Source organism: Myiozetetes cayanensis, unplaced genomic scaffold (assembly GCF_022539395.1).
Source record: "Myiozetetes cayanensis isolate MyiCay16 unplaced genomic scaffold, myiCay2020 scf1, whole genome shotgun sequence".
Taxonomy (NCBI): Eukaryota; Metazoa; Chordata; class Aves; order Passeriformes; family Tyrannidae; genus Myiozetetes; species Myiozetetes cayanensis.
The window spans coordinates 63848854-63875523 of NW_026086604.1; the positions used below are offsets into that span (position 1 = coordinate 63848854).

Consider the following 26670-nt stretch of genomic DNA (forward strand, 5'->3'; position numbering starts at 1 on the left):
TGCTTCCTTCCCTTATACTTCCTCCAGTTTCTCTTTTCTCTTTGCTTTTTTCAGTTAACTTCTTTCTGGTTCCTATCTGTTATGTCTGATTACCTTTTGTTTATTCGTTAAATTAGTAAATGGTTTGGTTGGAAGGGACCTTAAAGATCATCTAATTTCAATCCCCCTGCCGTGGGCAGGAACACCTTCTGCTAGACCAGGCTGCTCAAAGCCCCATCCAACCTGGCCTTGAACACTTCCAGGGTGGGGCATCTAAAAAGCTTCTCTGGAGGACCTGTTCCACTGCCTCACTATCCTCCCAGTAAAGAATTTCTTCCTTGTATCTAATCTAAACCTCCCCTCTTTCAGTTTAAAGCTGTTAACCCTTCATCTGTCACTCCTTCATCTGTCACTCCATGTTCCTGTCAAAAATCTCTCTCCAACCTTCTTGCAGCCTTGTTTTAGGTACTGGAAGGTGCTCTATGTTTCCCCAGAGCCTTTTCTTCTCCAGGTTGAATGACCCCAACTCTCTCCATTTCTTGACCCCTTGCCGTCTGGCTTCTATTTGTACAAATTCCTGTCTTCACTGGAGGCTTCAGTATCTTCTTTTTGGTGAGGTGTTTCATCAGTACCCTGGCCATCCAACTGCTTTCTATAGAGTCAGTCAGAAGCTTTTTATCCAAGAAGTTCAATGCATTTTTTTCCTACCCCTCTAATTATTAGAGAAGAGAATAATCCTCATCTTCCCTCCATCCTTTCTAGAAAAGATCTGACGGGCCTATCTTATGTTTTTTTACCTTCTGCGTCTTTTACGTCTTACTCTCCAGGTAACCTCATCAAGAAATTGAACTACTATGCTGATATTATTGGTTTACCTCTCTCACATACAGCTATTTCCTTTTCTCTGGTCTGTATTTTGATCTTTCATTCTGACATCTCCTGTAACAATTAAAAAGTCCAAGAAGAACAGGGATAAAACACAGCAGACCTTCCCGCTCTGGTCTTCGCTCTACCATCTCACCAATCACACAATCCTCTACCCTTGTTCTCTAGCTATATCCTAATTCTGCAAAAGGGCCTGAGATAGATTTTTTCCTATTTGTCCTCACTGCTAAAACCCTCATTGCATACTGTCATCTTTTTGCTAGTTTTTAAAGCTCTTAGTGTTTCTCAGTTCATGCAGCAAGTCAAGATTTGCGGTCTTCTTGTGGTTATGGCAGACAACATTTGATGCATTTCTTGCCAGAAAACGCTTGTTCAGATCTTTCAGGCTTTACTCCCTATCCCTATCTAAGGGGTAAAAGAGGCAGGTAGATGAACAGGAAGGGACATACACACCCAGAGCAAGGGACATGAGGTCCTGTATCCAATCCAGGGGAGGGAATCATGGAGGGGAAAAAACAGAAAAGCAAAAATAAGAAAGATACGGAAATAAAGAAAAGGACAAAGAACCTAAGAAATGCAAGTACGGTTAGAAGACAAGAATGAATGAAAAAAAAAGTGTGTGCAATAAAGAGAGAAACAGAATAAGAAAAAGTACCGAGAAGTCTTCAATTCTTAAAAGGATATTTAAAAAATCCTAAAGTTAAGTAGGTAAGCTCCGTTATAATTTTAGGAAAAGAAACACTATCCCCTCATATAATCAAATGTCAATGAAAATCACCTTCTCTTAGTAGGGGACATATAAAATTCAAAATACTTCCAAAGTTTTCATGAATCTTATCTTATTCTTGAAAACAGGGAAGGAATGGGTTTGGTTTGAGAAGATATTCCAAGTTAATGGCGCAGTTCTACAACCATGGCAACAAAGAGCTGACTTCCTGCTGCGAGGGTCTGACAAGGGAGCTGCAAAGACAGTACAGTGCTGGGATCATGATCAATACCAAGACAACCTCTGTGGTTTCAGTGCTCTGCAATAGCACAGCTACTTCATATGTCCACTACCATGCATGTAAGTCACAGTACGTCCTCACTTGTTTTAGGATTATTTTTTAATGAATTTAAACTTACAGCAGCTTTTTAAGTATATCACTGTCTTAAATTAAAAAGAAATATTTTCATCTCAGAGCAAGGCAAATAGCTTAGGAGAACCTGTTTTGTTTAAAAACATGTATCTTATGTCTAAACAGAAGATATCCCCCCACCACCACCCGTTATTAAAAATAAACAAGAAATTCACTATATTTTAACTGCAGAGTGCCTTCAAAACCAAACTCAAAATTACTATAGATAACTACCAACAAAATATTACCTATTGAACAGATTTCTACATAAATCCTATTTGATTAAAACTATGCTCAATTTTTAATATCCAACCATATTACCTACAATGAAGACAGATTGTTAAATACTGTGATTGTTGTCAGAAATACTTCAACAAACAACAGAAGTTGTATTGTACAAAATTAAAATATTAGATAGGTCATCTTCAAACCTAATGTAGGATATTCCAATCTCAACATCATTCTTTTCTCAGGCAGAAGATGAACTTTTGTTTTGCCTCCGAATCTACATGCTTTAGAATAATCTCTGGTGTAACTGTGGTACTTCCATCTGTTCCAGAAGTATGCCCTCTCTGTACTACCTTTTCATCTATTAAGACCATGATAAATACAAAAATCAAAACTATCATAAATTATCACAATAAAGCCACTGAATATATCAGAAGCTGAGTAAAGAAAGTTGCTGAAATAATTTGTCTTGCCAAGTGAAGCAACAGAAAAGGTAGCAGTGCAGGGGGCAATGTTATGCATGGAAGAAAAATAAATGGAAGGGTCTCTGTTTCACTGCCTGCTTGGTAGATTTTTCTGTCCAGTTCTCTCTAGCAGGTTAATCAGTGGGCTGTCGCAACCATGATGGCCTTGATGATTGTATTGATAAGAAATCATGATCTACCGCAGATCCGCTTCTACCAAACGGCTGGATAAGCCCTTCCATTAACAATACTAATCAGATAAAGTATTGCTAATGGATGACCCTGCATCTGGTTACCATGAACTGCTCTGCTTAGTATGTATACGCTGTATTTCTTATGCAAGAGGCAAGATGTCACTGCTATGAATTTATAAATTATGTTTGGAACATTGTTTATATTTTATTTTCTGCTGCAACTTTGGAAAACAGAGAGCTGGTTCTTTGTTTGTGTCCTTAAATGAGATTACTCTCTTGCATTACTAAAGGTTTCGGTGACCCAAACAAACAAAGGACCGACATGAAAAGACCTATAAGGGGTGACTCTACATATCCACTTTCTGCTCCTGGTGTAAAGGAGTTATCTACATAAATGTGTTCTGATAATCACATTTCTAGGTAAAACATATTCTGAAAATGAAGGTATAACAGCCATTTGACAGATAAGCTGCATAAAACCATAGTGTCCTGAGCCCTAATCCCTTCATGTAGCTGTAAAATATTTAAAGTACACAGTGTTTAGAGGCACTTAATAGACAGCAGTGATAAATCCCTCTCAGAAAAAAAAAACTTGTCCTTTGAGCTTTATCAAAATGAGAGAAATCTTAAGAGGTACAACATCCACAAAATTCACTTGCCAAGAGATGCCCCGTGCTCTTCTCCATGAAAAGAATGGCAACTCTGCCAAAGCGCAGATAAAGCAGTTTGCCTTCAGTCCTGTGATGGGTTTACCACCAGCTAAAGCTTTTACAGCACTTGTCTTCAGTCAGTGAAAATCTCCCTACCAGCAACACAGATAACAGAACTTGGTTGGCTTTGTTCTCTTACAACGTAACATTGCAAAAGGAGAGCAAAACATCACCAATTCGTAACAGCAATATTTTATACCTATCTTGCAGAGTCAGACCCAAATCTGTTATAGTTTGGACATGAACAAGCAATTGGAACTGAAGTCACTCACATTATTTTGATCCTCTCCACTTTAACATTTGTTTTATAGAATGGATTGTGGTCCCCACAGAATGTAGGTGGCTTTAATTTTAAAGCCACTCTTCCAATGTGGCCCAGAAAGCAGATTTTTTGCTTCAAGACTGGAAGGTTTACAGTAAAGACACAGAGACACGTCTCTCCACAGGCTAACACAGAAATTGGAAGTTGCTGTTAAAAGGACCTATCCAATTTCAACTTACAGGTTTGCCCCCTATAGTTTCTTTATTTTTCCTCTAGGTGAAAAATCACTTCCTACTTTTATTAGGTCAAACTAGTAAGATACTCTTAAACAGCTAAGCTACAGAAAAGCTCAGACTTTCTAAGCCCCTATGCCTAAGCAAATCCTCAGTTAAATGTTTTTTTTCCTTAATGAGGACATTGAATATAGAGGGACAGTTTGTTATCAGCAAGGGGCTTGGGAGGTCAAAAGCTCCCTTCCACCCCAGGGGTCTCTTTTTTTGGGGGTGGAACTGTGATGTCCATCACACTTACAAAAGAATATAAACTATGCCTTAAACTTCCATTACTTTGAGCTGCAGGAGCTGGGAAGCAAATGGGCTTTTAGAATATTAGTGATTTTCAAACACAATTTACTTTGGCCCCCAGAAAGTTCTGGAACTTAAATGACTTATACCCATCAGTAGCAGTAATGCTGAATATTGCATGGCTAACTCATAGTGCACACTTGTTGACTCACATATCATACAAAGAAGCTAAATGACATTTTCGTATCAGATTACTAATAATCTCTCTATAAAAAAAGAACAGACAATGCAATTTCATCCTTTAGAAGTGACTTTGCCAACATACAAGTCTAAATTTTCACTTTCAACCAATGCAAACATCAGGTTTTTTTCAACAGCTATCTTCCCCTCCTACCAAAGGAATGCTGTGCCAAAGCTTTTACAAGGATTACTTGGTTATTTTTTTTTTAGGTGCAGTTAGATTTGGATGCCCTTTCAGCTCTAAAGCTTTGATCTAAATATTGTCATGCCCTAAGTAATTTTGATGTGGTCTAGTGCCACACAGAAACAATGCCTGGGGTTATTTCTGTGTATCTTTGTGCCAAATTATGCAGCCTTCCACCTGTGGTTGGAAACAGGTGTCAGATACTACTAACTGTAAGTGAACTCTTACATCTCTTCTCTACAATTCATCTAATTTTCTTTAAACTTTAACAGCTTCAAGTCCTACAGAATGAAGCTCTACAGCACTACGTCAAAAAGCACAATAAAACAGATCTTAACCCAACACAGTTTGATTGGCTCCTTTAAGGCCTGAGAGATCCAGACAGTATAAATGTTCGCCCCTGTCTTGCTCTGTTACTTTCCAGCCCCATTTCGCAACAGGAGGGTGGATAATGCAAGAAAGAGGCAAATTTTGGTGAAAGGAGGAACTGAGCTGTGAATTCCTACAGTTTTCGAAGTTTTCAAAGGTTTTTTTTTATCCCTCCCTAAAATAAATATAACAAAGTAACAAACCCTTTACAAATAAGCCAAGTTTCTCTTCCCTATCCTTATGGAAGGCATTGAAAAGCACAGACTGCAAGAAAGCCAGAGGGCAGCCGCAGCTTCACGTCAGCTCAACAATTCTTGCCTGGGCTTCTCCCTGAGCACCAAGCCCAGGAGGACCATACTGCAGAGGACCAAGTGGTCCAGACTTTGTACAGGGCGATGGGCGGAATTAGCTCCCACATACCGACTGCTGCAACCATGCAGTTCCATGTTCTTCAAAAACTGAGGTCATATATATAGAAGATTTTTTTTTTTTTTTACCTATGTTTTGAAGGCCACATTGATGCTGCATATGCTTATGTAGGGATAGGAAACCGTGCAGTTGAAGTGCCTCTCTCACAACCTATAAGCATCTTTTGGCCATTGCTTAAAGGCAAGTGCTTTCATTAAAGAGATGAAAGCAGCATTTGTTTCAATAAATTCATGGGTGTAAGTTGTCAGGAATCCCTGCAACTATTCTTACCAGTAAGACAGCACTGCAGTGTTACTGAGCTGCTGCTTAAGCTTTAATAGGTCTGTGACTTGACCATGAGAAATTCTGCTCTCCTACCATCATAAGCATGTACCCCAGACCTCAATTACTCAGCTAAAAAGCAGCTGTCAGCTTATACACACAATGTAAGAAAAAGGTGCAGTTTCACACAGGAACTCGTCTATCCATTTCTGTTCACGGTGGACTTTATGTTGTAGCTCAGTTGTCCTTTTAGCTGAATTAGGCCCATTTCCTGTGTTAGTAATTGCAAGATGATTCGAGGATGGGGTTGTATTTCCCCCCGTCCCCCCAGAAAAAAAAAGTAGCTTCTTGGTGATAGCAGCGAAGGGTGAAAGGGTCTCTAGGACAGGGAGATAGTTTGACGTTCTGCTTTGAGCCTGGTAAATTATTTGGATAACCTGATGGCTTCAGGCAATACTACAAAATGAAATTATACGGTTTCAGTTGAACGGAAGGAGGAAGGTCACAAACATCACAGCAGTGCTCCAGTAAAATGCAGTACAATTAACTCCATGAGCTGCAGCTTCCCTACCTGCATTAAAAGTGGTCTGCAACAAATACAAACCTCAATCAAGTGAACTGAAAGAATGTTTTCCTGTTTAAGACTACTGCCACGGCTATGATCAGACATGAGCATATTTCATCAAGATGACGGTTATTTTAGATGACAGCTACTTCGAGGGGAAGAAAGCCTGGGCTGATGTCCACTCCAGGCAATCCTAGTGATTTCAGTGCATAATTTAGGAAACAGCAATCTCCTACATTCAGCACATTCCGTGCTGAAAAAAATAAAAGGCAACGGGGAATCCCAAACACCAAAAAAAACAATGCCACACCACCAAAACCACCACGTTCTGTCAGAAGGAAGCCCAATTCCACCCTAAACCCCTTTTAGGGGTAACTTCCTCTAAAACTCAAAGCAAAAATACCACATGTATACATAAAATAAGGAACTGTGTACATATGAATGAGCTCTAACCTTCCTTCTGGCTTGTCCATATGACTAAAATAATGGCATCTGCTTAAGGTCAGAGGTCTGTAATACATGAATGCTGTTCCTGTAGTACATGCGTTCCAAAGGCAGGCTGCACTGTCATGGATAATTATGATATCTAGTGTAGAAACATCTGTTTCATTTATGGTGGGGTTTTTTTTTTGAGCCTAATAGAAATAAACCTGGATCCCAGGACTATAACACATCTTAATTACAATAGGAGATCCCTTTGGCAAGACTGACCATTTAAAATTAAGTGGAAAACATGATTTTTTTCAAACTAATCTAACTTTTCATTTCCATTTCAATTTGCAGTACATTGGATAATCACACAGGCAGTCTAGGAAAGCTATGTGATGATGTTTCAACACAGAAAGATCTCATTAGAGAAGGACGATAAGAAATGAAAGGCTATATTCTAGCTACAGATCATGTGATCCATTAGTAGGACGGGAGTTGGAAGGAAAAGGCATCAAAATCACCATACAGAAATGTTCTGCTAACTCAGTCTTGCTGGTTTTCTGAAAACAAGGGAATGTATTTTCAGGTCAGTGATTTTCAACTGTTTTCAATTCACAGATCCCTAAACATTTTCCAGTGGAGATGCAGACCTCTGAATAGCAGAATGAAGCCCAAGGCAAAAGTGCTCGCTTTTCATCTTTACCTGCCATGGGTTTTTGAGATATGGTTCTCAGACCATACGCTGGAAAACATTTTTTAGAAGACATCTTTTTATCACGATTTAGCCGTTTTTCTTAGAATACTATCACAGCTTTCCTCTAAAGGAAGAAGGAAGAAGAGATGCACTATTCATGCTTACGTTTTCAGGTCTCTTCCCCGTAGATGGCTTTAGGTACAAATTGCATTACAAACCTTCTTTTTGTAGTTTATCAGCCCTCTATCAAAAGGAAGGAACTCATGTCTATCTACCCGTGACTGACCTTCAGCATGTAAGATCTGCCCCTGGTCTTGGTTAGAGTCAGAATATCTGGACTTAATTTACACCACAAAGTGAAATGTCAATAAAGGACCTGGGGCAGAGGAAGATATGTAAGTGCTACCCTGGAGGAGTCCTGTGTGTCATCTACATTTGCCCAAGAATTACCAGACATAAGAACAACCTATAAAACGATTTTGGTTTTTGTTCAGTTTAAAAATATCTTCAGTTGCCTGCAGAGTTCTTTCCTTCCCTCAGTTTCACTAGAGCAAGGGGAAGGTCTGCTGCTCTGACAAGTGATTTACACTATGTATAGTCCCCTCCATGTTTCCTATGGGAGAATCTCATATGTGTATTTAGCAACAGATAAGATTCACCCAAAGGACCTAGCCCAGGACTGTGTGGCCTATGAGAAGACTCTTCTACATGACAGATCAGGCACATCCCCTCAGGCACAAATTTGGAAACAAAAGCATCTTTGTGCCCACTGATCATTAAAGCCCCTGGTGCATTTAGTTCAATCCATGTTTTATACACATGCTGGCTTTGAAGATAAACATCCCTACTGCCCTTTAGAGAGTGTTCTTGGTGCAGGCATTTAAAAGAAATCATTAATTTGAAGAGGGTTGTTCCTGCTTAGGTACTTTCTCCTACCCACTCACTTTCCAAATTTCAGCTAAAGGTCTGAGCTTCAGTCCTAACTCTGGTGTTTGGCAACAGGACCTCACAGCTTCTGTATTATAGAGAGGAAAGAACAATACAGCCACCATGCGCTGGCGAAGGTCCAATCTAGATGAATATGCAGGCTCTTTACAATAAGGGCATCCCCCTCCTCAGTAAGTTATAGACAGGAAACAATAACTGAAAAAAATCCTCAGAATAATTTTCTTGTAGAGATAGTGCAATTTGATAGAAAACATGACAAAACCTTGACAGGGTGACAGAATCACCAGAAAAAAAATCTTATGTATTTAAATGATGCAGAAAAGAACAACCTAATTTTTTTCCATGGTGGTTTTCATGTTACCTATTCCACCACCTACAGAGTGTTAACAACCCTTATTTTGTTAACACATAGTGGAAATCCCTTTCCTGGCAAATATCATCATCAAAGGGACAATTTCCCAGAGAAATTTGGCTCAAATTCAAGATTCTTTGGGAGGATCAAAGATGGATCAAAAAAGGGGAGAGAGGAATTCATGAGCATATCAAACAGAAAAATTGTATGCATCTACTCTTGCACTTGATCAAGAAAAACAAAATTGTTTTCTTTTAGTCTCTGTCTGACTGACTAACCACTGTGGCTGAGTCAACACCTCTCATTTGTAACTGGGAGCAATCACGCTCCCAGAGAGATCCAGATCAAGTACATGAAATACAAATAAAGATCAGTCAACACCAGAAATCTTGACTGTGGAACAAAAGATGCAGAATAGAGACTGGTACACTTTTTTTCTCCCCCAGGTTGCAGTGTAACATCCTGGCAGATCTAATGTTCATATTTGTATTACTAGAAATTTGTAAAGCACTCAAATAAGAACTTGACTTTGATGAGCTAAGAATCAGTGGTCCAGAATGGCTTCAAAGAATAATTGGCTACTTCAGAGAAAATTCCCTCATATTTTCGGATGAAATAAAACATAAGATTTTCCTTTATGTGGCCATAAAACCTTATTGAGCATCTTTCTTACTTCACACAATGACGATCAGTCTGTTTAGCTAGAGAAAATTTAGTAATGTTAATAAAACTACTAAAAAAATAAATAAAAGAACCATGCTGTTGAAAATTGCAATAAAATTTATTACCCCTGGTACATAATATATGAAAATTGAAAGTGAATTGGAAACATACAGGCTTGTCTTTGCAAAGAACACTGCCATACATGGAGTAAAATAACTCAGGTCACACCAGAAAGGGTTTCCTTATCATTTGATAACTGCCTGATCAGTGGATACAGAGGAGAAATTGAGAGTTAACCCAAGTGACTTAGCCCTCAGTGCATTATCAACTAACACGCTTTCCACTGGTCTTAAAACATGATTGTTTCACAGCACTTTGCAACTTAACTCTCCTGCGTTGATCTCTTTTTTGATGTCAAAAGTGCACCAAGTGATTGTTATTCCGATTTGTGTGTTACATTTTCTTCTGCAGACAAGGGGAAAAAAAAAAAGTGAAAAAATTAAGGGAAAAAAAGGGGGTAGAGGGAGAGAGAGAACATGCCTCTGTAAGCATTCCCTTTGCCATTCCAATTTAAAGACAGCCCTTATGATAAGCACCATGGTAGTCATGTTCATTGAAAGCCGAAGAACAATGCAATTAAGGGGCAAGGATTACCCAGCCACTAAAAGCAGTTTAGAGACAATAACAGTAAGCCCATAGTGGTGTGTGGCATCAACTTCTGATGTCCTAACTTCTCTGACTCCCTGTCAAAATGGATTAATGCTCTGTCAGTGGGTCACAGCTGCCTTACTCCCAGCACAGCGCCAGCAACGTTTAGGGACTTCATGTCCCAAATGCAGCTGGGTCTCAGCTCTGCCTGGGATGCATCCCACAGCCTGTGAATGCAAGAGGCATGGCCTCAGATGTAGGAACAGGAAAGGGAGCATTACACGCAGCTGTCGCTCATGTCCAATGACCAACTCATCTCTGGCTCTTCTAACGGCTACAGACTTCCCCCCACTCTGAGACACCAGGAAGTTCTATGAATAGGAGCCCATTTTCCTATTTAACCTTGCAAGGGTAGCTGATCACAATGCAAATAAACTTAGTACAAGTTACTGCTCAGACCTCAAAAATCTGATTTGTTTGCAAACACACACAGACATGACTGCTGGCTCAGGAGCAGCTGTAGTTGCATTTACAGTGTCTGTGAGTCGAAACTGTTGGAACAGCTACTTCTGCTCATCCCAGAAGGCACACAGACACTTAGACAACAACTAGTCCATGCAGCCCTGCTGCCTGAGCTCAGCAGACTAATCAACCTGGGTGGCTTTGCTTAAAAAAAGCAAAAAAAAAAAAAAAAAAGGGGGAAAAAAAAGAAAAAGGAAAAACAAAAACCAACCTAATCATCCACAAAAAAAACCCCAAACCAAACACACACCTATTCTCTCTTGCTGACAATGCAACCACAAGCAGCGTGGTCGCACACTCACTGCCTCTGCGCCTTGCCCACCAACAGTGCTGTAAGAGCCTATAAATACCATGGGGACGCACACTTGTGGTGTGGAGCCCACTCACGCTGTCTGTCTGTTCTCTGGCCTCATAGCCAGATGCCAGACAGAGCTGCAAGGGCACCCTCAGGCTTTTGTAGCCAACCGCAGTAACATGGCAGCATCATTTGTTTCGGAAACCAAACAATAGAGAAAGCTTCAGCTGCGTAAGTACGAACTAAAGGGTTTCTTTTGATCTGGACAGCCTGTTATTTCTACATATCTTGTCTTTCACTGCACATTTTTCTTTTGCTATTTATGTACTGCAACACAAACTTCCTGGGCATGCTACTAATCCTAAATGACACCAAGTAAAATAATTAAATAAATAACTAGTCTCTCCAACATCCCAAACTCGGGCATTTAAGAGACCTGCTCTACAGATCAGGGAGGCAAACCAGGAATAACCATCCTGAATCCCTCTACTCCACGCACAGTATGGGAAGATTAACTCCCTGCCTAATAGCCTGAGACGGACCTTAGGAAGGAACCAGTCATTTATCGAGCAGATGGTAATCAATGCCACATCTCTGCAGATTCAGTGGCAATGAGGTATGAGATAAGATTCCAGCTCCAGGGTTTGAAGGATGCCTTCAAATGGGTTAAATTTTCTCCCTAAATCCTGTTATTTTCTAATTCCAGTTCAATTTTTGCAGCAAGTCCCCTTTCCTGGGGCTTGCCTTGGAACAGCAGGACTGCATTTCAGCTTTTCAGGACTAACAGTCCTCTCCCAGATCTCAGTGACTGCTAACTTCAAAAGGGAACACACTTGGTTCATTAGACTACTTAATGACACTCATTTTGGCACTAATCTTAAAGCACTTAATACATTTAAAACTTTTTAATTATTACTTTAAATAACCAATATAATCAAGCAGTCAAACCGGACTTTCCAACAATTGGAAAGGACCTCCATCACGGAAGAAAACAGACATATTTTAAAGACAGCTTGCCTTACTGAGTTTTCACCTGAATTATGACAAAGTGTCATTCAGAACCATGCATCAAAATATTTCGTACGATATTACGGCAACACTTAATTTTTTTCCAACTGAAGATGATGAAACAAATTAATCTCTGGCATAGACTAGCAAGGAAGCAAATAAGAAATGTGGCCACTTATGACAATGATAAATATGGATGTGAAGAATAAGAAACCACCAATGGTGATACAATCAGCACAAAATGTTTTAAGTGTTTACATCTGAATGAGCAGATGAATTTGATAATCAAGCAACAAACTAGTTCTGAAATTCTACCATTCACTCAGGCAAGAATAATACAAGATATCAGTACAGTGTGAGCTTTTTCACAGATAAGCAACTCTGGAAAGAAGTAAAGGGTGCTAAATGTTATTCAGGGGAGGAGAAACAGCAGTAGAGAAAGAATTAGGCAAGTGGGATAAATTTAGCAGAAAAAGACTACTGACTTAAAAAAGCACATTACAAGAAAAGTACAGGAAAGTAAAATAAAGATTTTTCTATTATAAAAGTTACTACAGATGTCATTAATAGATCCACATATTTCTACCAAATTTTATTTATGAATGTAATTAATTGTAGGATCACACAAATTGAAAACATCTTGAATTCAAGAACGATAAATCAGATAGTTCAGAGGTTTGATGAACTTGAGAGTGAAGTGAAAACAAAACCAATCAAGCTTCTAAAAATTCAGAGACCTCCTAAATACAAAACCTGAAGTTGGTTTTCTGAGACTCCTGGCATGGTCAGCAGCTAGTCTTACATGCACAGTTTGTTTCTTTCTATTTTAGAACTATTACTTTGTTGCTGTCTTGAAATCAAAAATGACAAATACACATGAAAATTAACCAAAACTCAAATACATATCAAGTAAATATGGATGAGTTATTATTTTTTTAAGTCCTTAAGCATTAACTTTATATAGTTTCAGGGAAATATTTTGCATCTTCCCATTTGACTTGCCTTTGTCTACAAAAGAGGATAGTAATACACAAATACTTGAAATGTGCTGATGTAGAAAACAGGACAATATTTACTCATAATAAGTAAACTTATTCTTCCTTTAGCTTGGAATATAAGCAGCATCAACTGTTGTCTAAAAGGGCAGAGCGTGATGCCATCAGAAAGTAGCGTCAAAAATTGGTTGGAGACCGAAGATTATTTTGCAAGTTTGATCTGTTTGCAGAAGGAGTAACTGCTGATCTCTGATGTGCATGTATCTTGTATAAATCCAAGGAGGTAATAATTCCACAGTACAAAGCCATGACATGACCACAAATAGAATATCGCATGCAGTTCTTAACATATTGAAAAAAAAATATATATAAAATGAGTAGGCATATATACAAAGAAGGCTAACTTAAATGATACAGGAATTGGAGGATAAGATGCTGAATATGAAGACAGACTAAGGAAGTTAGAGTTACATAATCCAGAAAAGAGGATTGAGCAGGATATGATCATAGTCTATAAATAACTTACAGGTAACAATATAGATGAAAGAAGAGAATTACTGAGAGTCCTGGTAGAGGGTAAGATGAGAAGCAACTTCCTTTAGCTAAAGAAAGAAAAACTGAACAGAAGAATGTAGGTCAGACATTTGCAAAACTTAACACCCCACAGCAGCACACATCTGACTGCATTTTAATCAAGATGGAGTAATTTCACACATGTGGCAGCTCCAAGTAAAACAGGCAAGTCTTGGGCCTTACAGGACACAGCCCAACCCTATGGTCATCTGCCCACCGAATACACTCAGGTTTGTTCTGCTGTCTGGATGCCGAACAGTAGAGATGAATTCAAAAGAGACATCAAAATTGAGAATAATTTTAAACTTAGAAAACAGGGCTGTCCAAAAGAAGTATTTTTATTTTCTCCTGCAACTTATGGAAGGCAAGTCATTAATACCAATCACAGCAAAGAAAAATGGCATTAACATGGTAAATGACTCATCATAACAGGTAAAGATGGACATACAGCAAGTGCCCAGGATGTGTCTCAAACAGCAATAGAAGACTTGCTCCCAATTAATTCAACTTGCAAATTTTCAAATAATGTCAATGTAAAGCCACACCTTCTCACATGAATTGGAATAAGTAGAGATATACCTCAAAAACTGAAAAAACATGAAGCTTGACTTGGCAAATACATTCAACAGAGCAGCAGAGATTTACAAACAGACAATAAGAGGCTGGCCTTATGATTAATACGAGATCCAGAAGGCTAATTTGAATAGGGGGAAAAAAAAGCTTGCCTACAATATCTTTTAGTTATTTCACTGCTGAATGTTCCAAGTGGCTGAAATGAAAATGCACAAATTTTGGAAAATCCATTCCTACTGAAACTAAGTGGTGGTGGACACAATCAGTAGGTACTTTGGTGTAGTCTTCCCATAGTAACCACGAGACCCTTCCTATGTCAATAAAAATATTATCTCCTCTTAGGGATGTGGAAAAAAAATCCACATACCAAGGTAAGCTATTTCTGTCCAAACATAGTGCAAAGGCTTTCACTCTGTATTTCTAGTGTCACAGAAATACCACGCTCACTTTGCACTGGTCCCATGATTGAGACAAGGTATATTTGCAAACCCTATGCTTTCTTCTTCTACCCCAACAGAAGGAGAAAGACAGGTTTAAAACTTCTGAGGACGAGAGGAAAAGTTAGGAGAAATGGATGGAGAAAGAAGACAGAGCCTGTGAAAACACAATTTCCAGGGACAACAGAAATATAGAATCATTTAGGTTGGATAAGACCCTTAAATCATCGACTTCAACGGTTAACCCAGCACTGACAAGTCCCCCACTAAACCATGTCCCTCAGTACCACATCTACATGTCTTTTAAAGACCTCCAAGGGTGGTGACTCAACCACTTTTCTGGGTAGCCTGTTCCCGTGCCCAATGGCTCTTTTAGTGAATAATTTTTTTCTAATATCCAATCCAAACCTCCCCCGGCACCACTGAAGCTGTTCCCTCTTGTGCTATCACTTGTTACTTGGGGAAAAGCTCATATCTTATTCAGATATGAGCTGGAGCAGTATCACACATCACTTTCACAGTGAGGTGCTATCTTGCAGCTGAAGTCAACCGAAGTGTGTGGTAACACTATTGTGTTGCCACAAAGATGAGATGTAGGAGGACAGAGGATCCTAGAAATCCTCAGGGATTAAAGAGAAACCTGTTGTCATCCTACTGTTCCAACAGAATAATTGAGGAGAAATTCTGTCTGGGGTTTTATGGACATCTCCTCCTCCTCAACACCTTCCTTGGATGTTACAAGTGGATAAGGCTATCTCCAGCTCAGACTTTATCACATTTGGTCTTTTGTACATATGTTAAAATTCAGGACAACCTTCACCGTCTGTCCCAAAGAATTAAGGCAGCACATGAGTGGAATACATAGAAATAGCTATTTCAATTTGCAAAAATTAAGGAGGTAAACTATTAAAATACAACTACGGTTACAAATATAAGATCATCATCAGCTAAGAATGAGGATCAACAAGACTTCAGATTGACAATAAACATAAGACATTTATGTCTAATAATATTTCTGTCACAAAGTCACTATGCATATATACAAATCACAGATAGGTCTGTAGATTAGATGCTCAATGCTTGCACAAAACAGTATACTGACTTTGACCGAATAATTAACTGAATAATATTAGGTTAAAATTAATATAGATGTTCTCCATACTTTGCTGATGACATATCATTTAAAAAACCCACAACATTTACTTGAACAAATACATTTCAATAAGTCCTTTTCTTGTATGAAAAGTATAGAAGCAAGAGACTGTTACAGGCTGCAGTTATCCAAAGCTGCAGACATGCAAGCTTGCCTCACAACAAGCTAAAACCCCAATTTTGTTTATTACTATAGCCTACCCATTTGCCATCTACCCTAATAAATGTTCTCAATGAAAAGCATGCAAGTACACACCCTTTCCTTTAGCTTTCCCCAGGGTGCTGAGGATCATCAGACAGATTATCAGCTTTCTGCAAGAGATGTCTGCACAGTTTTCAAATTTTGACTAATAATCTCTTGAAATAAGGTTTGCAGCAGAAGATATGCTGAGCCAAACACATCACTAGACTGAATCTGTGCTGATGGGATTTTTAAAGAAGACTTTGCCCTTAGCTTTAAACATATATGCAGGGCCAAAGTGGCTTTATTCTGCGGATATACCCATCCCCTTAAAATTGCAATTGCTATCATGAAAATAAAAGTACCAACGCAAAACTACTTCATCTGAGACGTTTCTGTGACTATTACAAGAAACAAACTGGTTTCTCAGACTTTTCTCAAAAAGCAGTGATAACAATACATATTAATTTATCATATTCCTATTAAATTTGCAAAAGCGTGCACACAAATTTTGCCTGATTTGCTGGCATTCTAGAAGCAGAGGCATGCAAGAAATTTAAGGTACTATAAACTTGACAATTTTCTTTCTAAACTTGCCAGTCATCATTTAAAGTTGTGGTTAAGTTCCCAGTGAAGTGTTTCAAGTAAGAACTAGTACCTTTGAAATCAACATAGCCAATAAAGGATTGTGCAGAATCTAATAAACTACACATAAGATAATCCCCCCATGTAAAATATATGTACCTGAAAACTCTGAATTGCATTGGCAGCATAGGAAATAGAAATGAAACCAATTTTAGGTGTATTTGCAATCCTTTAAGCTTGTCCTGTATATTTTAAAGCTATTATTTAGAAACACAATTCTTTATCTGTCAACTCAGCCATATTCTCACTGAGAGGATCACATCTTGATGCATTTTTAAGTATGATCTCGGAGGCATACAGAGCTAAAAGGAAGGTGCCATTTTATTAGTAGCCATAGGTAACCCTATTTCTGGCTACTTTGTTATTATTTATTTACCATTATATATATGACCTGCTGCTTTTAACTTTATTGATTAATAATAATAATGATAATATTCATTGGAGACTGGGTCATTCCTGTCTAGTGATGGGAAATCAGAAAGGTCACAAGATAAAAGAAAACTCCATTTTCATAGGAACTTTAATGCATTTCTCCTGAGGGAATTCAAGTTGCTTTAGAAAGGTTTAGATATATATTGGTGGGCCCTTTACACCTGAGCCCACTAAAAGCACATCCATATGTGCAAAATCCAGTGTAATAAAAGCACAGTAAAAAGGATAGTTTCTGTACTCTTTTTTTTTGTAAAGCCTGGCTTGCATTTTATTGCCAACACCACAGTAACTGCATACACCCACTCAAAGAAAGATCAGGGCTGTTTCTTAACAGGAGGTACAACAGGCAAGAAAAGGTCACAGTGCTGGAAGATTTCTTTTCAGACAATGAACAGGATTAGAAGTGAATAGGTCCCAGCGAGCAGAATACCCTAAAACGAAACCCAGCGATGACAAGGCAAAGCCCAAAGTCCAAACTGTGTGTCAGCAAACTCCTCCTAGCAAGTCTAGGGTCAAGAAGTAACTACCAACAAAACTGGCTATAAATATAGATGTAATCCAGCACAAGTGTTCATACAACTGCCCAGTCAAACAACAAAGTACACAAATAAGAGTTAAGGCTATCTTTGTCAGAAAAAGGCTAGTAACAGAAAATATGGAAATATCAAAATAAGTCACTCAAACAGCCATAATTATGCCTTTTATCTTTCATTAAAACTGGAAACCAAGAGAGTAGGAAGGACGTTTCTGAGAAACCAAAAAGCATCATCCAAGCACAATAAAGTACATTCACACAACTGCACAGAGATTGTTTCACCCACTACCTAGGAAGTACCGCTGAGGAATATCACTCATCAGCTGGCACTAAATACCTGGTCATGGATGTGATCCTACCCAACCGCAACATGGAGAGTAACAGGTGAGCCACCCTTACACACAGTCGTGACAGTCTTAACAGCTACAAAAAGTAGGAATTTGCATTTCTAATGTTTAAGCTAATGCATTCTGCTCCACTGCCAAGAACAGAAACAGGTATCCCTGAAGTTACAATATCATAGCTGAAGATCAGTGTCTTCTAAAAGCACGCTTTTTTTAAGATGGGGTGAAATTACTCACAAACACCTGCCAATAAGAGGCTGAATACCATGATGTCACATACTAAGTTATGATAGGATATGACAACAGACGAATTGGTACTGAAGCTTCTAGAGGTATTCTGGCAATTACACTTCCCATAAGCAAACAGGAGGCCAACAGCAATGCTGGTTGGAAGTGTGGGAAGGAGTCACACCCAACACCTGACGGTCACAGCAGACACCCCCAAGTGCATATGCATTTCTGTCAGGATTAGAGGCTGTTTGGGGAGCTGCTCTAGTTAGTCAACAGGAAAATACAGCTTCAGGAGGCTCCACCACAATGGCTCATGTTGCAATCTTTCATCATAAATGCATCATCCCTGCACAGACAAGAGAGGTTTCCAAAATTTAAGCATTTCAAATTAAAAGTATTTTAAAACACAGGGTCAGATTCTGAGAATCTAAGTTATCTGACATTACAAACCCTGAAGTACATTAAACTTTGTTGCAAACAAGTTTTGATAGCTCTTATAATTTTTATTCAGCTTCCTCTACCCTCCACAGTAAGCATCATGCAATGCTCTTCGTTACCTGCCAGGCATCTGTACTTGAACAGTGTGAATGCTGACAGGGGAAGGAGAAAGAAAGCAGGAAACAAAGTCTCTCTCTCTCTCTCTCTCTCTGTGTCTGCCCAGAGCCCTTGCTCTTCATGGAGAAATCTAACGGTTTAACTTTTGGTGTTCCCTACTACTTGAACAAAATCCACTGATTTAAACATCCCTGAATTAAAAGGAGCTGCAACTCCAAACCTGATTCTCATCGCTGCGAATGGAAACTATAAAGTTATCCATCGGAACAACAGTAGATTTCATATCTTCCTATTTGCAGAAGCAAAATATTTTATTTTTATTTACTTTCACAGGTATAACATACATTTACAATAAAGTCTTTTTAATCACTTTGATCATATGCAAGTGAATCTCCACCAGATCCACGTAGCTCAGGGACTGTCAGTATTTTAATCTAGTACTATATAGTAATTATTGAGGTAATACGGTAATTATTGAATGAATTTACAGCATTTACAAAGGTTGCATCAGCCTCTAATGTTTCACAGTCTTTTCATTTAAAATCTCTGCTGTTGTTCTATAGCATGTTTAATGTTACAATACAGCCAGCAAATTTTCCATTAGCTCTTCTGGCCAGATGCTGGCACACAGCCAGAATCATGCTAATGAGGTATGCACACAGTTTTGTTAATTGAATGAAATCACAGAAAAGTAATTTTATGGTCTTGAAATTTCAGATTCTGTCTTTCTAGTCATTTAGTCTCAAACACTGAATAGCTGCTTTACTGCCCACTGATGAGAAAATACGAGCCCATCAGAGGTAAAGGTAATAGAGCATCATAAATACAGGACTAGATGGTGGGGACACTGCACCAAGTATTTCATTACCATGTAGATACATCCAAAAGTATTCTTTATTTTTGAGAGACGTATCCCTCTTCAGTTTTCCATAGCATGCTCTGCATCTGGGATGGTATTCTGCTTCCCTACTTGCCACCGAGACAACCAGACTGTTCAGATTTCATTTCATGAAATCCTAAGGTCAGCAATAATATCTGTATTTGCTCACCAACAAAGACATATCTATTTGTATATAAAAGATGACCGAAGTCTTCTCATAGAGCTCTACATGCTCTATGTGCAGCTGCCCAGACTCTTGCTCCTGTGCCTGGGACTGCTGTTCTGACACAATCATCCCATTTCCTAAAACTTGGCTGAACATTCATAAAGCCCTGCTGTAAGTATCACAGTGCTTTTGCTGGTTTGTTGTTTGTGGGGTTTTTGTGTGTGTGTGTGTTTTAATTTTATTTTTAATTCTAGTTAAATTATTCTTTGTTTCTTATTACAGACATGTCCTTAAACTACTCTGTAAGCAGGGCCAAAAGTTTTTCAGGAAATGTCCCTTGAATGTAACAGAAATAAAACAGTACAAAAGAAGGCAGAAAAGTGCAGTGTTTTACCAAGCATTTTCATTGCTTTTTTTTTTAAAGTATTTGAAAATATTTATCTTAAAATATTTGTAAGGTCAAAATGAAACCAACCTGAAAAATCACACATTCAAGATCTTCTGTGGACCGTTTTGCAGAACTTTTCAGGTGTCACTGCAATAAATACTAATAAATACTACACCGTCCTCCTCGCACACTTATATCAAGCTAGAGGCTGTCTGAGCAATTAGATTATGCCAAGAACAACAGGCACATTTACTCTTTTACTCACTTTATAAGCCTACTGCTTATTTATTCCATACTCTTACAGTCAAATCCTGCCATCAATGCCCACATCCTTCATAGGAGGAAAGTCTGCTGAGGTCACTGGGCTGAGTCTTGACAGTAGTAATTGCTGCTCAACGACTCCCAGCAGTGTTTAGATACTGCGCCAAGCCCAGACCTCTGAGGGGGTGGGTGGAACCAGAAAGTTCACCAGACTCTAAATGACCATAACAGTTTTGGAAAAAACAGGGTCTGATCCGAGTAGGAGTTTGGTCCATAGAGGACCAGAATTAAAAAAAGCCGAACCAAGACAAAAAAATAAACCCACTAACTCTCTTGGAAGAAAAGATCAATTCACACTGGTTTGTAAATTATTTTTTTTTTCAAAGTATAGATCATAGCCCTTTTTATTTTAAATGACAATGACTTTCTATACTAATTGTTTTTCGTGTCTCTGTGCTGAAGAAAGCAGGGCTCAGAAAGCAAGTCAAGATGCTGAACAGCATGTGTGTACACAAGATGACAGCCTTTGGCAGGGGACACAAAGGCTTCAGAATACGAGTGAGCACAGCAAAGGGCCACCCGTGTGCGTAGGGGACGATGGGGCTGTCTGCTGGAAATCTGCCATAGTGCTCAAATGGGAGTTTGTTAGCCTGAACTTGATTTCTGTGCCTGCCTGATGAATTTTAACATACAACTGTGCTTGCTGAGTATCTTTGTGGCTCTATAACCACTTTATAGATGCTTGGACATATTAACATCTTCCTCTTCCCTTCCCCTAGCCGATGGACACTAAACCCTTAACGGCAAAAACATACACCCTTAAAAACAGGTGGATATCTGTTACAAAGACTTTCTGCTTGATTTTAATCCAAAAGAGCTGGCGTTTTTTAATTAAAACCTCCTTCACTCAGGTCTTTTTTTGTCTTGTGAAGCATCTATCAATCAGGAGGAGTCACTGCAGGATGCACCCGGTGGCAGCAGGCTATTTCATCCCCTCCCCCAAGCCCAGACACCGACTTTTTCCTCTTCCTCCCCCCAACTTCATTAACTAAATGCACTGAATAAACCTTAACATCCTAGCTAAATCCTATTGGCCCTGGATTTGCTGCTTAATGCTAAAACCCAAGCGACCCATTTTTCTCCTGTTGATACTTCTATTGCTGATGGCAGCCAGCAGAGAAAAATACCCAACCTTAAACTATTTTAATGTAAGGAACACAAGTCAGAGCATTCATCACTCACTCTTTCTGCTGCTGCACACAAACTTTACGTAAGCTTTACTTGGTGTGTCAAAGCCTCCCTTGCTTTTGTGCTTCACAGGCAGCACAGGGAGTCTGTTGCTTAGCAAGTGAACACAACAAAGTGCATCTGTTATTAAAAGTGCAACTAGGTCTGTTTTAAAGCAAAATGATCTGGCAAAGTCCATGAAACTAAATTTCTGTGCAGTGTACAATCTCCAATCATGACGCTTTTATAAATGTCAGAAGATGCAGACCCCACTAACTGAAAATCTTTGGGAAAGACTAACGAGGAGAGTAAACAGATTCAGTGAACAGATTCATTCTGGGTTACTAACCTTACGCTGTGTTTCAAACATTAAGCATGTCCTCCCAATTTCACGTATGCCGCAGAAAAGGCTAAAGACGATTCACTCTTCCCCTGCTCCCTTACTGCCAGCCCTCCGGCTGCACCTACTCTCTCCTCAGCTCAGTTGCCCAATGCTTCCTCCTTGGTCCATGAGGACAAGCAGGAACCTCCACGGTCACTTCCCAGCTCTTGACTCTCTTCTCAAAGCACCCAAACTGCGTTATCTGTCCAGCTGCAAAATCTCGCTGTGGTAGCATTAAAAGCTTTGGCTCCTGGCTGCTCCTGGGGCCACCAGCCTGCCTTTTCTCCTTGCCCCACCAGATCTCTGACCTCTCTTCTTCCCTCAAAACATCATGCCATGACCACCATGTGTTTTGCCACAGCATCTGACACTCCAAAACCCTTCCCTCCCACAAATACCTCTTTTACACTTCTGCCACACACACCTGTGACTACAGTCACATCCCCCATTAGCTTTCCAAGCTGCTCCACAACTTTCCACCACAGGGAAACACCCCTGCCCTACTGCAAGGCTCCCTTAGCAGTTGTCCCTGCCAGTATGCTTCAACCAAGGCTCCCAGCCGTCCTAAGCAGGAGGGCCAAGTCCGCTGTGCTCCACTGTGTCCTGTCCTTCTTCCCCCAGCACAGAGCACCTTGAGGGGTGCAAACCCTCACCCTTTGTCCAGGACAGCCTCTTGCCCTGCGATGGCTCCGCAGCAAGCGGCTTCACATGCAGAAAACTGAGCGCTTCCCCTCACAGCTTGCAAAAGTCACTCACCGTATTTTCAGTAATCTGTCAGAGATGGCTATTCCAGCTTGCTCTTGGGTACCCAACCAACACAGCAGTCTCTGGATTTGACTTATATTTTTAATACCACATTTCACTTCACATTATTATCAGACCTCAATGCCTTACAATACCAAGGCTGGCTCCTAAGAAGAAGGGCTGCATCCTAAAATGCCTACCACACGTACACCCAGTCCTTTGCCCAGCAAATTCCTGCAGCATTCAGAGGCTGCAAAGGCTGAAAAGGAACAGGAGCCTGGGCATCTGTTAGAAATACAGCAATGCCGAGTAAAAACTGTATTTACAAAGAACCTAAAAGCAAATGTAATCTAGCACTGAAGATACGCAGCACAGGTTATGATTATTAGTACACTCTCTGTTATGAGAACGCTTTCAAATAAAAGCGCTTTCTTACTGACTGTGCACTTGCAGTAATGTATTTCTTACCAATACCACTAATGGAGTGTTCATCATGTTTCTAGCTTCTCTGAAGTAACATATATTGAGCCATGTAAGAATAAAATTAATATATCCATGGCGCTACACGTTATCGTCCTGCACACACTCTACAAATGTGTTGAAATAGGGTCTTTGAAGGAAGTAATGGCAACTGACTTCAATATTATGGAAATATTCAAACCAGCATAAATTGGAAAATAAGAATGATATGGAACATAACCAGTAAAACAAATATTTATATTCTTGAGGACTTGTTTTTGCAGCAAGGACACAAATGAGACAGAAAGAAAGTGGGCAAGGTCTTTCGTAAGAAACCAGCTATTTCAGATTGTAAGGAAAGTAAAAATATTTTTGTTCACCTGATTATAGATCAAGACAGTATGGAGCAATAATCACTGGAGCAATAATCACCTGATTGATCAAGTTTTTCCTATGAGTCGCATACTAGATAGATGACAATTTCTTAAGAGGTTTATGAGGAAGCAAGCCTCAGCTTTTCAGTTTATTTTATTTTCCAAAAGTCTTGACGGATTTTAGTATGGCCAGTTCCTGGACTTTGCTTTCAACCATTCTCAGTGATAGTTCATGAACTTTGTACCAGGAATCTTTGTAGGGATATGCAATGGACAAATGGATTATCAGCTGCTTGACTCCATTTTTCACTACTGTTCTACATCTAGAACCATACAGAATAAACAAGACCTACAGGGGGACTGGTTGGTATGCACAATTCCAAGAGGTTTGTGGGGTTTTCTCAACATTTGACAATAGACACGCAACAGAATTTCCAGTTATGACTGCATTTTGCTGCCTAAAATATATGCATGAGCTGCTAAAATGTGTTTAGGTAATAACTATGCGTTTAGGTGTGATAACTTGAAAACTATTTTCCCAATAGCACTAATAGGGTTATCAGGAACACAAGTTCAAGTTGTACACTAAAATATAACCATATCCACTAAAAGGACAGTCTAGCAGATGCATAATAGGCATTAAAACGTAGTTTTAGGTGCATAGTAACAAAATCTGTTGCATCTTTAAAAATAGTAATATTAATAGCCATAGTAATGAGGTATGATGTCTACACTCCTCTTATCATTACTGTTAACTCAAAGCTACCATAAATTTTCTAACTTTTCTTTAAGAAACACTTTTGAAGTTCACTTTTCCCCCAATGCACAACTAACAAAGCGACGACACAGTTGTTTACTCAGTCTGTTTACACAGCAACTTAAAAACAACAACAAAAAAGCCTCCAGAAACTTTACAGCTAAATGAAAGGTGATAACTTCCAATGCCAACGCCAAAATACGGGACAATATTCCATCTTGGTTGGTTTTGACAGTGATGCGGGTTTACAGCACGTCTGAAACTTATTAGCCTCTGCCTTCCTAATCCCCTCCGCAACCCCTGCGGTTTCCTTGGCCTCTCCCCATTTCACGTTAAACTTGCAGCAAACCATTAGCCCGGGACACGAGGACACACACCGGGCAGGCTCCGGATGATATTATCGCCTCTAAGCGCCGGAGCTGCGGCTCAGGCGGGGTTACTCACCCGAGGGAAGCCCACACTTCCCGACTGACAGTCCCTGATGGATCTCTCTCCGCGCGGCTCACCCGCGCGGCCGATGAGCCAGCCCCATCCCCGCACGGAGCACTTCCACAGCAACTTGTTGGTTCCCGACCTTTCGCAGCGAGTTTCCCCGACTTTGCCCGCCGCCGCTGCCGCCCGTCCCGGGCCGGCACAGCGGCCACGCGCGGCCCCTCCTCAGGCACCCCCGCGGCGGGGCGGCAGCGCGGCCCCCGCAGCCTCGCCGCAAAGCAGCCCAGCGCCCACCCCCGCGGGCAGCGCCCGCCGCCCTGCCGCGCCCGGGGCCCGCACACCCACCTGCGGAGCGGGACCCGCACAAGAGCCGCCGCAGCAGCCCCGGAGCCCGCACACGCCGCTCCCGCCTGCCGAGGGTGCGCCGCTCCCGCCCTGCCGCCCTGCGCGGGGCTGCACCAGCCGGCTCCCTCCGTGCCGCCCTGCGCGGACAGATGGCCGGCAGCCCTCCGCTCTGACACAACTGAAGCAAAGCCCGGCTTTTTTTTTTTTTCCTTCCTTTTCCTTTTTCCCTCCCCCCCCCCTTTCCCCTCCTTTTTTTTTTTTTCCCCCCTTTCCTTCCTTCTTCCCGTTTTTCCTCTCTTCCTCCCCTGGCTTAGCCCCTGGCAGAGCAGCCCGAGCGTGCTCACAACACCCCCTCCGCCAGTCACTTCAATTAGTGCCACATGAGAGGAGCTTCTGCCCAAAATCTGCTTAAGAAAGGGCCAGAGGGCAGGGCAATCGCCTTTGCTCAACAATGACCAGAAGCTGCTATAAATACACAAACAAAAGCACTGTCAAGGCCAGGAATGTCATATCCTAATGTGATAAAAATTGTAAAGATCCGATGTATACCAAAAGTACAAAGGAAGAAAAAATTATTATTTTTTTTTTTTAAAGAGACAAAGATTAAAAGCAGTCACCACTTCCCTACCCTCACTCCCCAATACATAACCTTGTAATATGTTATCAAAGTTCTGTATTTCTGGGTGCCAAGCTATTGTGTTTTCGAGGTCCTGAGCAGCTCGCTCACAATCCCTTTGTGACAGCTGCTTGCTAATATTTATAGGTACTCAAGCCCTGTGCACCTTATATAACCAAGCAGACTGACCAGGGCTGGGTAGAGGTAGTTACCAACCACACAGATATGGTGCATCACACAAATGGAAGCAGCTATGACTTCTCTAAATTAAAAAAAAACACCAATTTTCCAATACACCAATAAGTAAATCAACACATTGAATACAGTACAGACTGGGGAGCATTTGTTTCAAAACTGAGGGATTTAATCTAATTTGTTTTAGACACATTTTACACTAACATAGGCCACGTTGTGAGTAAGGAGAAACTCCAGCCGGAGGATTCTAACTGCAATGAGTTAAGAGCTGAAAACTAACAAAACAAAACCAAAACCACCAAACAAATAAACCTCCACAACAAACAACAAACAAACAAAGCGAAGCAAAACACACTTGATCAAGCAGAGTGCCTCCACCAGCAGTGCCCAGACCCTGACCTTCTGCACCACTCCACACCCCTTAAGTTTGCACCGTTCCAGTAGCTGGATGCCACTTGGCTCCAGCGTAGGGAGGGCAGAGTGGGAGAGGGAGTGGTTTTGGGCCCATACGGCTACTTGCAAACTCTGAAGTGCCTTTGAGATAGTGATTTCCAGGGTGTTGATGGCAGGATGACAACAACTAGGTTCGTCTGAGGGGAAGCCAGTAGTCACCGTCACCTAATTCCCTCCCCAGACATTCAAGAATGTAATCATTGCAAAGGGCGGGCACTCAGCTGATGTCCCTCCAAGTCTCGTGCCTCAATGTTTATGTACAAATCTGTGCAAAAGTAGTTAATCCTATTGCCTAACCTCATGCTCTTTTAGAACAGATAAAAGCTGTCTGAAATTAACCCTGTATCCCCACTGTTGCATTTCCACC

The 26670-nt window shown here is 40.4% G+C and overlaps 1 protein-coding gene across 22 annotated transcripts in view; it reads right to left on the minus strand.

Annotated features, from left to right (window-relative positions):
- Nucleotides 1-26670, minus strand: part of LOC126645767 (poly(rC)-binding protein 3-like) — a 504091-nt gene that overhangs the window by 124531 nt on the left and 352890 nt on the right. Inside the window, exon 1 of one of the 22 annotated variants that reach the window (XM_050326624.1) lies at nt 25040-25175. The exons of 20 other annotated variants lie outside the window; for them this stretch is intronic. The gene's annotated coding sequence lies outside the window, so the exon portion shown is untranslated. Of the gene's footprint in view, nt 1-24706; nt 24868-25039; nt 25176-26670 lie in introns of those variants that run through there. One more of the 22 variants, XM_050326614.1, reaches the window with a different exon arrangement.